Below are 14826 nucleotides of genomic sequence, written 5' to 3' on the forward strand. Positions count from 1 at the left end.
CCAAATAGGCTACAGATCCGGATGCGCTGCAGATCCGGATGCATTTGTGCAGTGTGATTTGTGATTATTTTGAATTTTAAATAAAAATTGAATTGAATTGAATAGTGTTAGTCATTTCGTCTAAAATTATAACTATTTCAATCAAATATTGTTGCACGGCCCCTTTGAAAACGCAACATTAATTGAGCCTTTAACGTTTTGCCACCTCACCGACATCGTTAGCCAAATATGGGATAACCTAACTTCGCAGAAGCGTCTTGATACGTATAAAAAATAAGGAAGGTGAGCAAACTCGAGTTGATTTGAATGAACACATTTTCCTCAATTATAAAATTAAAAGCGCTAACAATAAACTAGGACAATAGGTGAGGCGGACAGGATGAGCGCTTACTCTTAACTAAGCATTTATTGAAGAACATCTGAAACAAGCAACCACCGACGAAAAAACACACTGACTGACCTAATGGCGTTACCCATCCCCACGTGTCAATAAAGTCAACCTTGTTTTGATGCAGAAAAATTTACGGTTGTCTCACGGGGCCTTCAGTATCCCCTTCCTTTATTGCACGCGCTTCCAGTACTTGCTTTGCTACTTTTTCACAGGCCCTCCCCACAATCGTGGCGTCTAGAAAGTTGAGCTGGCACAAACAATCTCTGCAATTAAGAGGTAGGTGTCCTCCTGTTTTTGATCGCTATGACAGGTCATGCTCGGGCATCCTCTCATTTACGCACCGTCCTGTCTGGACGATGTACACCCTACCGTATGTCACCACACTCACGTTATATTCCACAAAACTTTCGGCATGATTGAGAGTGCATAAGCGCGCGACGTTCCTTCTTTTTCCCTGATCCGCGGGCATAATTTAACCAAATTTGTGTGGCGCCTAAAACACAAGTGACAGATCCAACCTTTTAGCCCTTTTTCAAGTTATGTGAAATATTGTTTCAGGTATGGAATGACCTGAGGTCTTGTTTTCTTTTGTTTAATTTCATACCCTGACACTTGACATTTACCTATTTGAGCTGCATCTCAGCAACTCCAAGCAAAAGTGGAGTTGGACCAGAAACACATCTACGCCGATTAACCTGCAGCCTGAAGCTGTCAGACATAATGTTGTGGCATGACTTTTGAAGTGCAGCCTGTAGACAAGACGAAGTAATACCTCTTTTTACTAATTTTGAGTGTGCCGAATCGTACGGGAGGATTCTCTTTTCGGAGGGCGGGTTGTAACACCAACATATGTGGTTTCTCATGAACTGCAGTATCAAGTCTAAAAACTGAAGTAAATGGCCATCTGCGAGTTCGTGTGTGAACTTTAAGCCCTTCGAGCTGTTATCAAAAACTCAAAACACTCTCAAAAACCTGGTGCATCAAAAAAGTTTCAGAGCGTTGCAATAGCCCCAAACAGCTGTCCACATACTTAACAACCTTACATGCTTATTTCCCTTCAAAGCCAATCTGGATATTGCGTTCAAACCTAGCTAAGAAAATATCACAGAGGACAGGTGCAACACCAGATCCGATGCAAATACCTTCCTTGTTTTTAAAAACGACGTAAGTGCAATGTTGAACCACGCATGAGGTCACACAAACTTCTGGCTGTGGTGCGAGGTATTTCTCAGAAGGCACCGGTGAAGGTGAGGGACAGGCGTGTTTTAGAGGGGGTGGATTGCTTGTTGCGATGTGCGCCATAAGTCATCAGTTCCTAGTGGACGCATGCTAGATAATGTAATAGCGAGTTTTAAACGTAAGAACTTTGGCTCGCTTCAGGCCGACAAAGAGAGAAAGAGAGAGTTTGTCATGCTTCCAAAAGACATGATAGAGGTCAAGTCACGAGACACTATCTAAAAGGACCTTTGACTGATCCCCTACAATGCCGAAAAGGTTAAGAGTGCTGCTCTTACGTTGTGCAATGGTCAATGGTCTCAAGTAGTCTACGTTAGAAGAAAGCGTCCGGCAATGCAGGAAAGGGTACCTCGATGTGTTCTAGGCAAGACCTTATAGGCAAGGCAAGCCCCTGCGTGCTATTGTCAAGTGCAGGATCATGGCGAAAACAAGTCAGGCTTTACTGGCAAAAACACCTGAGCACGCCAAAGCTGAACAGTCTTCTACTGGTTGCAAGAAAGCTCACGGATCATAGTGGAGTTTCTTGATAGGAACATTATGGGGTGCGTTGTAGCGTTCTCTGTTGACGTAGATGATCTTTTTCACTCGGTGCCTCACCAGGAACTATTTGTTGTTGTATGTAAAAGCATTCAGAAAAATGGTGTTGTCGGCTTCCAGAACTTTTGTAGTGTGGGGGTGGATGGTTTTATGCAACTTGTGAAGTTTTACTTGCAATCCACTTTTACTCTTTCTGAAGGCGGTTACTACCTGCAAAAAACAGATATCTGCATCGTACCTTGCGCCGCACCTGTCTTCTGTGACATTTTATTAGCTACGTTCGATCGAAACGTCCGGGTCGGCTTAGAAGGTAAACAAGTGCGTAAGGTTGTTAGGTATTTGGATGACTATTTGGCACTATTGCAACGTTCTTACAATTTCTTGACGCATTAGGTTGTTGACAGTGTCTTGAATACGTTTGATGACAGCTTTAAATGGTGAAACGTCCACTCACAAACTCCCAAATGGCCAGTTTCTCCAGTGTTTAGACTTGAGACTGCAGTTCGCGGGAAACAACGTATATCGGTGCTACAACTCAGCGCTCCAAAAAAGAAATCCTTCCCTGCGCTTTGGCACATTCAAAATTAGTAAAAAGGGCTATTAGTTCGTCTTGCCTCCAGCGGCACTTCAAGGATCGTGTCAGCTTGTAGGTTTATTGACTTAGAGGCGCTGGTTATTCAACTTCAATCTTGATTGGAGTTGCTGAGACACTGCTGAAAAATATCAAAAACAAGTGTCAGGGTATGAAAGAAAAAATAAAAACAATATTTTGGGTCATTCCCTACCTGCAAAAAATTTTACAAAGCTTGAAGAACGTGGCAAAAAGATTTTCTAGGTCGCATGTGTTTGCGGCGCCACGCAAGTTGGACCAATTATGCCCACTGATCGAAGCAGAAAACGAACGACGCGCGCTAAGCACCGTCAATCATGCTAAAAGATTTGTCGAATGTAACATAGGTCTGGTGTACAGAATACCGCTGACATGCAGTAGGGTGTACATCGATTAGACAGGACGGTGAGTAAATGAGAGGATGCGCGAGCATGACATGTCAAAGCGATAAAAAAGAGGAGGACACCTACCTCCTAATTGCAGAGATTGTTTTTGCCAGCCCAACTTTCAAGATACCACTATTGTGGGGAAGGCCCGTGAAAAAGTAGCAAGGGAAGTGCTATACTTCGTTTCAGCTTCGGTCCGAGCGCGGCCGATGTTATGAACCGAAGGGCCAATCAAACACCGCAAAAAGCGCAGCATCATGGCGCGCTCTCTGTGCTCGATAAGACTAGCCGGCGGAGGAGCACGCACAGAGAGACGGCGAATACCGGCTGGTCCTATCAACTGCAGAGAGCAGGCCATGAGGTTGTGCCTCTTTCGCTGTTTGATTGGCTCTTCGGCTCATAACATCGGCCGCGCTCGGACCGAAGGCGAAACGAAGTATAGAAGCACAGGCTATAAAGAAAGAAGGCATTGAAGGCAGCGTCAGCCAGCCGTCCATTTTTCAGCATCAAAATGAGTTTGACTTTATTCACACATGGTGATTGGTGACGTCATTGGATGATTCATTCAGTTTTATGTATCGGTCGTTGTTTAATTTAGTTGTTTTAAATAAATGTTCAGTTGAGAGTAAGCGCTCGTCCTGTTCGCCTTCCTAATTGTCATTGTCAATGTTAGTGTTTAAATTTCATAAATCATGAACCAACTCGCCTGCTTCGCCACTTTAGTACAGCTAGCTCGATTTGGGCTATTATTGTTTTATACTAGTACGTCTAAAGTTAGTAATTAATTTTCGTGATTCTTTACATGACGATAGAAGTGGGTTAAAAACAATAACAGCAATATAATATAGCTAGTCATTTTATGCCGGCATTACGACTTCTGAAACTGAAACGATTCTGAAAAGAGTGTTTCCGTTTAGCGGTCTGAACTAGTTTGAACCCTTAGATTAGTTGTCCGGAGATCAACCGCAAATGAACCGAACACCGTGAACCAAAACCGAACCGCAAACATTTTGCTTCATCTATTTGCGGTTGCCATTACAACAGTAATACTTAAAGCAAGATCAAACTGAAAAATGCCAATTACATAATTCCTGCTCTCTTAACTTTTGCAGCTGCCCCGTCGGAAGGTGAGACCCTCTAATAAAGCCCCTCTTTTAAGGGACACTTTCATCTTATCACTTCATTATGTATATTTTTACTTCAAATGTACCAGTGTTGCACTCCCTAAAACGAGATGAAATCGAAAACAGAAAATTACATAATTAGCGCGTTGTTTTTATTTATTTTTATTTTTTTTTTTTTTCAGCTGTAACCACAGAAAGTGAGTTCCTTTAAGAGTTTCTTTTTTTTCCCGAGAAACGGGATTTTATAAGTATTTTTTTATTATTATTATTTCTTCCTCAAATGTCTCTAGTAGTATTACGAGCGTCGTTTCTTAAACCGAGATCAATATGAAACTCGCCAATTACATAATACTTGCTAATCTTGTTTTTGAAGCTGTAACGACAGGACGTAGGTTCCTCCAGGAAAGTCTTTCTTTCGAGGAAGATATTCATCTTATCACTATCTCCGTTTATTTCTTCCTCAAATGTCTGTTTAGTGTTACAAGCGTCGTCCTTAAACCAAGATCAAACCGAAAGGCGCCACTAACATGTTTCTTGGTTTTTTTTTTTTTTTTTTTTTTTTTTTTTTTTGCATCGCCAGAAGGTGAGTTCCTCTAAAAAAAGATCTTTTAATTAACATATTAATGTCGTCAGCATATTCTCCTTATTTCTATATCAAATGTCTCTACTACGGAGTTACAAGCGTCGTTCCTAATTCGATGTCAAACATAAATGCGTCACTTACATAATTATTGACCTCGTTATTTTTGCAGGTGTAACGCCAGGAGGTGAGTTCCTTTCAGAATGTATATCTTTCGAGGAACATATTTGCCTTATCGGTGTACTCTTTAATTTCTGCCTCAAATACCTGCACTATAGTGTAACAAGCGTCGCTCTTAATCAGAGTTAAAACCAAAACGCGCAAACTACGTACGTAATCCTTGCTCGATTTACTTTTGCAGCTTCACCGCCAAAAGGTGAGTACCCCAAGAGAAGTCACTCTTTAGAGGAGCATCTTCATTTTATCAGGATTTTTTTTTTTCATTTCGACCCTAAATGTTTGTACAAATGTTAGAAGCGTCGTTCTTAAAATATACCAAAGTGAAACGCACTAGTTACGCAATCCTTCTTTGGTTTTTACATCTGTAACGCCAGGAGTCGGGTTCACCTAAGAAAGTTCCTATTTGAAGAGGCTTATTCATTTGATCATATTGGCTAACTTATTTTCATCTCAAATGTTTCTACTAGTATTACAAATGTCGTTTATAAACTTACATCAAACAGAAATGAGCCACTTACATAATCCTTCCTTTCTTTCTTCTTTTTTTTTTTTTTTTTTTTGCAACAGTCACGCCGGGAGGTGAGTCCATCTAAGAAAATATCTCTTCCAAGGAACAGGATATAATCAGCATATTGTTTTATATATTAATCAAATATATGTACTAATGTTACAAGCGTCGTTCATAGACTGATATCAAACAGAAAGGCACCAATTGCATAAACATTGTATCTTTATTTTTGCAGCTATAACATCAGGAGGTCAGTCCCTTTAACAAAGTATCTCTTTCGAGAAACAGGATCTAATCAGCATATTGCTTTATTTATGCATGAAATGTTTGTACTAATGTTACAACCGTCGTTTATAGACAGAAATCGAGCAGAAACGCGGCAATTACATAATGCTTGCTCTTATTTATTTTTGCAGCTCTACCGCCAGCACGTAAAGTCCCTCTCAGATTCTTTTTTTTTTTTTGGGGGGGGGGAGGGGCGGGGGGATACAATATCTAATTAGTATATTGTTTTACATATGCACCTAAATGTCTGTACTAATGTTAAAAGCGTCGTTTTTAGACCGAAATCAAAAAGAAATGCGCGAATCAAATAATCCTTGCTTCCTTTATTTTTGCAGCTGTAACGTCAGGAGGTCAGTCCCTCTCAAAGGATCTCTCTTTTGAAAAAGAGGATGTAATCAGCGTATTGTTTTATTTCCCCCTCAACTTCATCTACTAGTGTTACAGGCGTCGTTTTTAGACTGGAATCAAATAAAAAGGCGCCAATTACAATATCCTTTCTCTCTTTATTTTTGCAGCTGTTACGCTAGGAAGTGAGTCCCTCCAAAAAAGTATCTCTTTCGAGAAACGAACTTCCTAATCAGCCTATTGTTTTATTTGTGCATCGAATGTGTTTTCTAATCTTACGAGCGTCGTTTTTCGGCTGAAATCAAACAGAAACGCTCAAACTATATCATCCTTGCTTTCTTTCTTTTTTTTTTTTTCTTGTTTTTTGCAGCTGTAACGTCAGGAGGTGAGTCTCTCTACGGATCTCTTTCTCTCTTTTTTAGGAACAAGACCCAATTAGTATATTATTTTTATTTCTACATCAAATGTCGGTAATATTGTAACAAGCGTCGTTCATAAACCGAGATCAAACTCAAAAAGTGTCCATTGCAAAACTCTTGATATCATTTTATTTTTACAGTTGTAACGCCAAGAGTATAGTCCCCTTTAAGAAAGATTCTCTTTCGGGGTAGAGGGTCTAATCACCATAATTTGTTTTTAGTTATACATCACGTCGATACTAGTGTTACGGGCGTCGTTCTTAAGCTGAAATCAAACAGAAACCCATCAATAACAAATTTCTTTATATCTGGATTTTTGCAGGGATAACGCCAGGAGGTGAGTCCCACTAAGAAAATATATCTTTCAGGGTACAGAATTTAATTATTATAAAACTTTTATCTCTCCATCAATTGTCGGTAATAGTGTAACAAGCGTAGCTTTTAAACCGAGATCAAACGAAAACGCGTCATTTGCATCAATCTTTATATCTATATTTTTTTCAGCTGTAATGCCAGGAGCCGAGTCCCTCTAAGAAAGCATATTTTTCGACAAGAATGCTCTAATTAGCGTATTGTTTTATGTATGCATTAAATGGTTCTACGTGTGTTGCGAGCGTCTGGCTTGAACTGAATTCAAACAGAAACGCGCCAGTTACTAAATCCTTCCTATTTTTTTTTTTTCTTTTGAGCTGGAACGTTACGAAGTTTTTCTTTCGAGAAACGGGATCTAATTAGTATATTATTTTTATTTCTACAACAAATGTCTGTACTAATGTTACAAATGTCTCTCTTAAAACAATAATAAACGGACCCGCGTCAATTGCAGATTTTTTCATTTCTATTTTTGCAGTAGCCCCGCCAGGAAGTGAGTTCCACTAGGAAAGTCTCTCTTTCAATTAGCTTTTATTTTATCAGTATACTCTTTCTATTTACATCTCAGCTGTGTGTACTAGTATTACAAGTGTCGTCCTTGGCTCCAAGCCGTGCTTTGAGACCACGGTGTAAGATACACTCTTTAGGTGAGGACACGAAGGGGCTGAACGCGCGGCGCGAGGAATCAGATAGTGTTCGTTCAACCCGCATTCGAAAGGCTGCATCATTCCGCTGCCACCGAGCCCGCGGCTGACAGTGTCGCCGGCGGCCAAACGGCGAAACTGTGGGAGAGCGAAAAACGCTATCTCGTTGCCATGACACCCTGGTACACCATGGCCATGGTCTTTCTGCATGAGCGACAACCTCGCTGGAGCTCTGTGCGTGTGGAGCATGAGACGGCACGAGCCGTCTTTGCCGTGCCCACGGGTCGACGAGTCGTCTGCCGGCGCCGCTTGAAACCATTGTGAGAGAGAAAAAGAGAGAGTGTGAAAAGCGAACTTTATCTGCACTGCGCGAGGAGCGCGCTGTCCTCACCTAAAGAGATTACCTTACACCGTGTTTGAGACCGACGCCGCAAACATCAGTCTCGGTTGAAGCGACGGAGTGGTTTCCAAGTTCAGAGTACAGGTGTGCCTGCTAGGGTGCGACCTGCCCTATTTTGAACCCTCGTCCTTGAGTACCGAGCCTTCTACCGCCTGGCAGGCCGGTAGTCGGTACACAAGCCCCTGAGGCTTACACCGGCTCGTCATTGTACTTTTTGAAAATGTGTGTATTGGAAAATAAAACTATTCTATTCTATTCTATTTCAAGGGGGGGGGGGGAGGGCAGGGGGGAGTCGACTTTGTTTGAAAGGGGGGGGGGGGGCCGCCCCCCCCCCCCCCCCCTTTTGGATTCGGCCCTGTCAGCGCGTGGCGTGTGCTCGCGACCCAAGAGCACGGGCTGATCCCTTAATGCAAAGGGGCCTGTTTTAAAGGGCCCGTGTGAATTGGCTATTAGACAGGGGTGCCCCTTTTATTTCCATCTCAAATGTTTATGCTAGTGTTACAAATATCGTTTATAAGCTGACATCAAACAGAAATCCGCCACTTACATAATCCTTCCTTTCTTTATTTTTGCAAAAGTCACGCCGGGAGGTGAGTCCTTCTACGAAAGGATCTTGTTCCGAGAAACAGGATATAATCAGCATATTGTTTTATATATTCATCAAATATATGTACTAATGTTACAAGCGTCGTTCATATCCTGATATCAGACAGAAAGGCGCCAATTGCATAAGCATTGCTATCTTTGTTTTAGCAGCTATAACATCAGGAGGTGAGTCCCTCTAACAAAGTATATCTTTCGAGAAAAAGGACCTAATCAACATATTGCTCTATTTATGCATCAAAAGTTTGTACTAATGTTACAACAGTCGTTTATAGACAGAAATCAAAGAGAAACGCGCCAAATACATAATGCTTGCTCTTTCTTTTTCTTTTTTTTTTTTTTTTTTTGCAGCAGCTCTACCGCCAGCAGGTAAAGTCCCTCTCAGAATTTTTTTTTTTTTAGATACAAGATGTGATTAGCATATTGTTTTACATATCAGTCATTCCATGCCAAACGTCCCAGGCGTGACGCTCTACCATCGCCGATTCTTTCGACAAAAATCACAGGGGTTCCTTATATGTTGAATAGTCACTTTCCTAAATATGTTCGACCACAAAATATTGTTGGCCGCGCTAGCGCTGTTTGAAAATCCCGAAGAGGCGAGAAACTAGGCATAAGTAAAAAAATTGCCAAAAGTACAGAACTGTAATTACCAACGCACAATTTTTTCTGTCCTATTCTACTTGCATTATTGCTTCATATTAGTGCAATTTGAAATAATTTAGTACTTTTTTTTGTTTGCTTTTAAATAAAGAAAAAAATGTAATTGTGTCGTTTTCGAGATTTTTTTGTTTAAATTTGGAAGTCTGTATACCCGTGCTATGAGTGTTTTCCGCATCTATTTTAGATATATGTTTTGTATAAGATAGCTTTGTACCGTTAAAAAAATCGTTTTTGTTATATTAAAGCATAAAGTTGCGCAAAACGGCATTTTGGTTTAAATTAAACTGCAAATTTTGCGGTGAGGTGGTCCAAGTAAAAATATGTCAAATCACTAAAGCGATAGAGCGCCATATGAACTTGTGATTTCTAAAATTTAAACGAAGTAATATTCTTTTTAAGCGAGAAAATATTTTGTGAAGTTGAGCTCCGGCATCATCGCGAGGAGTGGTTCCATGCGGCAGCTTCTCGGCACAGCACGGCGGCGATGGAGCTTATCTGAGTTGTGGCGCATGCTCTGGTACTAGCTATCGCCTATGGCCATCTATGTGCTTTTAATTCAACTATTCGTCTTGATTAGCCCACGTCCTCTATTTTAGGCTACAAGATTACTTTTCTGCGAATAGAGCTTGTGTACTTGGTAACGTTGTAGTTACGTTCCCGTCCAGTTCGAAAACCGCTAAAACAACAACACTGCCGGCGAGCGAAAAGCTGTGTGCATTGTCGCACTGCCCGCAAGCAAACGCATGAAGATTCAGGAAAGTCCTGAGCTTTTGAAATGGAGAAAAGAGGTCATTATGCAGATAGAAGCAATTCAGCTGTTTCAGCGCCCACAGAGTAAGTGCAAAAGGTTTTTTTTAGCGCTCAGCAGGTAGCCCTCTCTGCGTCAGAGCGTCTGGTTACGCTTGTCTTCTGTCTTAATCCCACAAATCATAGGTCATTTCTCCACAAGAGGGAAAGCACTGAAGGTCGTGTTGCTTAATATGGCACTAATAAGAGAATGGCGAACAGCGATCTTTGATTTAAGTGCCTTTTAACTTCTGCCACTTGATCCTTTTTCGCAGGCTTCCGTACATAATATTGTCGGGTTTGCCAAAATAAGTGTGAATAGAGATATAACCACATGGTTAGGTTCTTCTTCATGCTTTCATAACTTGTTTGTTTTCAGGCAGTGAACTTCCTCCATGTTCTTTTGGACCAAGCGGTTGTCACAAAACGACCCAGACCAGACGGAGGTGCACTACAAGCTTGAGCGACATAAGCGACGTAGATCGGCGACTTCTCACATTGCGCTCTAGAATCTAGCTGGATGATAATTCCACGGTATGCAACCATCACTTCTGTCTTTACGTGAAGAAGTACACGTCCCTGGTTGCTTCTAAATGGTGCTGCAATCCTTTTCTTGAGCACGTGAAGAACCGTCGTGGGTTGTTCGTCATAACACTGAGACTCGCGGATGCCCACCCTACTCTCGGTCTAGTTCCAGGAGAGAAACTGTGCCAAATGTGCAAACAACAACTCTATAAAGGGGGAATGTCTGCAAATTCTACTGAAGTTGAAGAACCCGCTCAGGAATGTTGTATTCATTCCGAACAAAGTGACTCGGAGGTGCCAGTTTCTGCGGAGATCAATGAAGCCCTTGCAACTGTTGGTGAGAGCCCAATAAAGAGAAGGCAAGCGCGATGGAGGCCCAAATCGTACGCGAGGAAGAAATTATGTAGGCTTCAAGAAAAAGCAGAGAAAGGACTTTGTGAGTCTCTTGGCCTTGACCAGCCATCAACCTCCCAGGGAAACACAGAGAAGGATTTCGTGCTTTCTGATTTTGTGCAACTAATGAACGATTTAAAAAGTATGTTCGCACAAAAAGACAAGCGCGAAAGGAAGATCCAGTTGTTGACACTGGCACCTCATTCCTGGTCTCGCGGGAAGGTTATGGAGTTTTTTGGGGCATCTGAACGGCAGGTGCGCGAGGCCATCAAAATCAAAGAAGAACGCGGAGTTCTGTGCATGCCACCAAAGAGGAGAGGTCGCTCTTTAAGCGAAGACGTGAAGAGTTCAGTGATTAGTTTTTATGAGGATGACTCAGTGTCTTACCGCCTCCCAGGTAAAAAGGATGTGTTGCACGGCAGTCAGAAGCGCCTGTTGCTATTAACCTAAAAGAACTTCATCAAGAATGGAAGAAAGCTTCTTATTTAACGTATGAATTTTCAACGTTTGCCACTATGCGCCCTTCAAATTGTGTTTTGGCCGGGGCAAGTGGGACGCACACTGTGTGCGTGTGCATGCAGCCCCAGAACGTGAAGTTGATGTTACACGCTAGTGGCCTGAAAGAGACAATCGAAGAATTGTTAGCTACCACAGTGTGTCGAGTTGACAAAGAGCGCTGCATGTTTGGAAAGTGCGACATGTGCCCCGGTACAAAATGCGTTGCGACCTTGCTTCAGATTGGGCCCGCCCTTGATACCAAGCGAGTGAACCACGTCCAAGTTCAGCAGTGGATAAGTGGCGTGCGCTGCAAACTTGAAACGATTGTCTTGTCACCGGAGGATTTTATTGAAAAATTTTTGGAGATGTTGAACGACCTTAAGGGGCACCATTTCATAAGCAAACAACAAGCTCGCTACTTGCGAGAATTAAAAAATACACTACAGAATGATGAGGCCATCGTGTTCATAAATTTTGCGGAAAATTATAATTTCCTGCTCCAAGACGCGCCGCAATCTTACCACTGGGTCTATACGCAGGCTACGCTCCACCCTGTTGTTTTGTGCTTCCGTCCGCAAGACAGATCTGAAGAAATATTCGTGAGGTCGTTTGCTGTCATTTCCGAGTGCCTAGAACATGATACTGTAGCCGTGTATGCGTTTCAGTGTGAAGTCCTAAAGCAGTTGAAAAATGACCTGCCGCAATTACGAAAAATATTTTACTTTTCTGACGGAGCAGCATCCCAGTATAAGGACAAAAAAAACTTTCTAAACCTGTGTTACCACGACAATGACTTCAGTATTTTAGCTGAATGGCACTTTTTTGCAACCTCCCACGGGAAAAGTCCCTGCGACGGCATTGGGGGAACCGTGAAACGTTTGGCAGCGAAAGCCAGTCTTCAAAGGCCGTACCAAGACCAGATAACCACTCCAGAGGAGCTGTTCACATGGGCACGAAATAACATCAACAGGATAACAATCATATGGGTGCCAAATGTCATTGCACAAGAAAAGCGAGCTGACCTAGCTCCAAGATTCCAAACAGCACTCGCCTTAAAAGGCACTCGCAGCTTTCACCACTTCAAGCCAACTTCAACGTCAACTCTTTCTGTTTCTGTGACATCGTATTCATAGACTAAAGATGTTAGAGTATCAAAATAAATCTTAGATCCACATCATCAGTGGAAACACATAACCTGCAGACTCTGGTAAGAAAAATTTCGCAACTGACACCGAGAGCTTCCAGCTTTATAACGGAACACTCATCAGGCACAAGCCACTGCCTGAAAAAAATAGGAATAAAGAACTGTAATTTCTTGCTCCCCACTTTGTGACCACTTATTACTGCGCAAACTAAGCTGCATGCCCCATTTCGAGCACCAGAGCATGCGCCACAACTCAGATAAGCTCCATCGCCGCCGTGCTGTGCCGAGAAGCTGCCGCATGGAACCACTCCTGGCGATGACGCGGGAGCTCAACTTCAAAAAATATTTTCTCGCTTAAAAAAAATATTACTTCGTTTAAATTTTATTAATCACAAGTTCATATGGCGCTCCATCGCTCGAGTGATTTGACATATTCTTACCTGGACCACCTCACTGCAAAATTTGCAGTTTAATTTAAACCAAAATGCCGTTTTGCGCAAATATACGCTTTAATATAACAAAAACCTTTTTTTTAACGGTACGAAGCTATTTTATGCAAAAAGTATATCTAAAATAGATGCGGAAAACACTCCTAGCACAGATATACAGACTTCCAAATTTAAACAAAAAAATCTCGAAAACGACAATTAAAAGCAAACAAAAAGAAACACTAAATTATTTCAAATCGCCCTAATATGAAGCAATAATGCAAGTAGAATAGGACAGAAAAAATTGTGCGTTGGTAATTGCAGTTCTGTACTTTTGCAATTTTTTTACTTGTGCCTAGTTTCGCGCCTCTTCGGGATTTTCAAACAGCGCTAGCGCGGCCAACAATATTTTGTGGTCGAACATATTTAGGAAAGTGGCTATTTAACACATAAGGAACCCCTGTGATTTTTTTCGAAAGAATCGGCGATGGTCGAGCGTGACGCCTGGGACGTTAGGCATGGAATGACCCATATGCACCAAACTGCCTGTACTAATGTTAAAGGCGTCGTTCTTAGACTGAAATCAAAAAAGAAATGCGCGAATCAAATAATCTTGCTCCCTTTATTGTTGCAGCTATAACGTCAGAAGGTGAGTCCCTCTCAAAGGATCTCTCTTTTGAAAGAAAGGATGTAATCAGCGTATTGTCTTATTTCCCCCTCAACTGCATGTATCAGTGTTACAGGCGTCGTTCTTAGACTGAAATTAAATAAAAAGGCGTCAATTACAATATTCTTCCCCTTTTTATTTTTGCAGCTGTTACGCTAGAAAGTGAGTCCCTCCAAAAAAGTATCTCTTTCGAGAAACGAACTTTCTAATCAGCTTATTGTTTTATTTGTGCATCGAATGTTTTTTCTAATGTTACGAGCGTCGTTCTTAGACTGAGATCAAACGGAAACGCTCAAATTACATCATCCTTGTTTTGTTTTTTTTTGTTTTTTTTGCAGTTGTAACGTCAGGAGGTGAGTCTTTCTACGGATCTCTTTCTCTCTTTTTAGGAACAGGACCTAATTAGTATATTCTTTTTATTTCTACATCAAATATCGGTAATAGTGTAACAAGCGTCATTCTTAAACCGAGATCAAACGCAAACATGTCCGTTGCGAAATTCTTGATATCATTTTTTTTTTTTCTGTTTACAGTCGTAACGCCAAGAGTTTAGTCCCTTTAAAAAGACTTTCTTTCGGGGAACAGGATCTAATCATCATACTTTTTTTTTACTTATAGATCATATTTATATTAGTGTTACTGGCGTCATTCTTAAGCTGAAATCAAACAGAGACCCGTCACTAACAAATTTCTTTATATCTTTTCTTTTGCAGATATAACGCCAGTGGGTGAGTCCCGCTAAGAAAATATATCTTTCAGGGAACAGGATCTAATTATTATATTGTTTTTATTCGTCCATCAAATGCCGGTAATAGTGTAACAGGCGTCATTTTCAAACCGAGATCAAACGAAAACGCGTCATTTGCAGATTTCTTTATATCTATGTTTTTTTCAACTGTAACGCCAAGAGGCGAGTCCCCCTAAGAAAGCATATTTTTTTTAAAGCAAGCTCTAATTAGCATATTGTATTATTTCTGCATCAAATGGTTGTACGTGTGTTGCGAGCGTCAAGCTTGAACTGAATTCAAACAGAAAAGTGCCATTTACTAAACCCTTGCTTTTTTTTAGCTGTATCGCCAGGAGGTGAGTTCCTCTAAGAAAG

This window comes from Ixodes scapularis, unplaced genomic scaffold (assembly GCF_016920785.2).
Source record: "Ixodes scapularis isolate PalLabHiFi unplaced genomic scaffold, ASM1692078v2 PGA_scaffold7__128_contigs__length_106722199, whole genome shotgun sequence".
Taxonomy (NCBI): Eukaryota; Metazoa; Arthropoda; class Arachnida; order Ixodida; family Ixodidae; genus Ixodes; species Ixodes scapularis.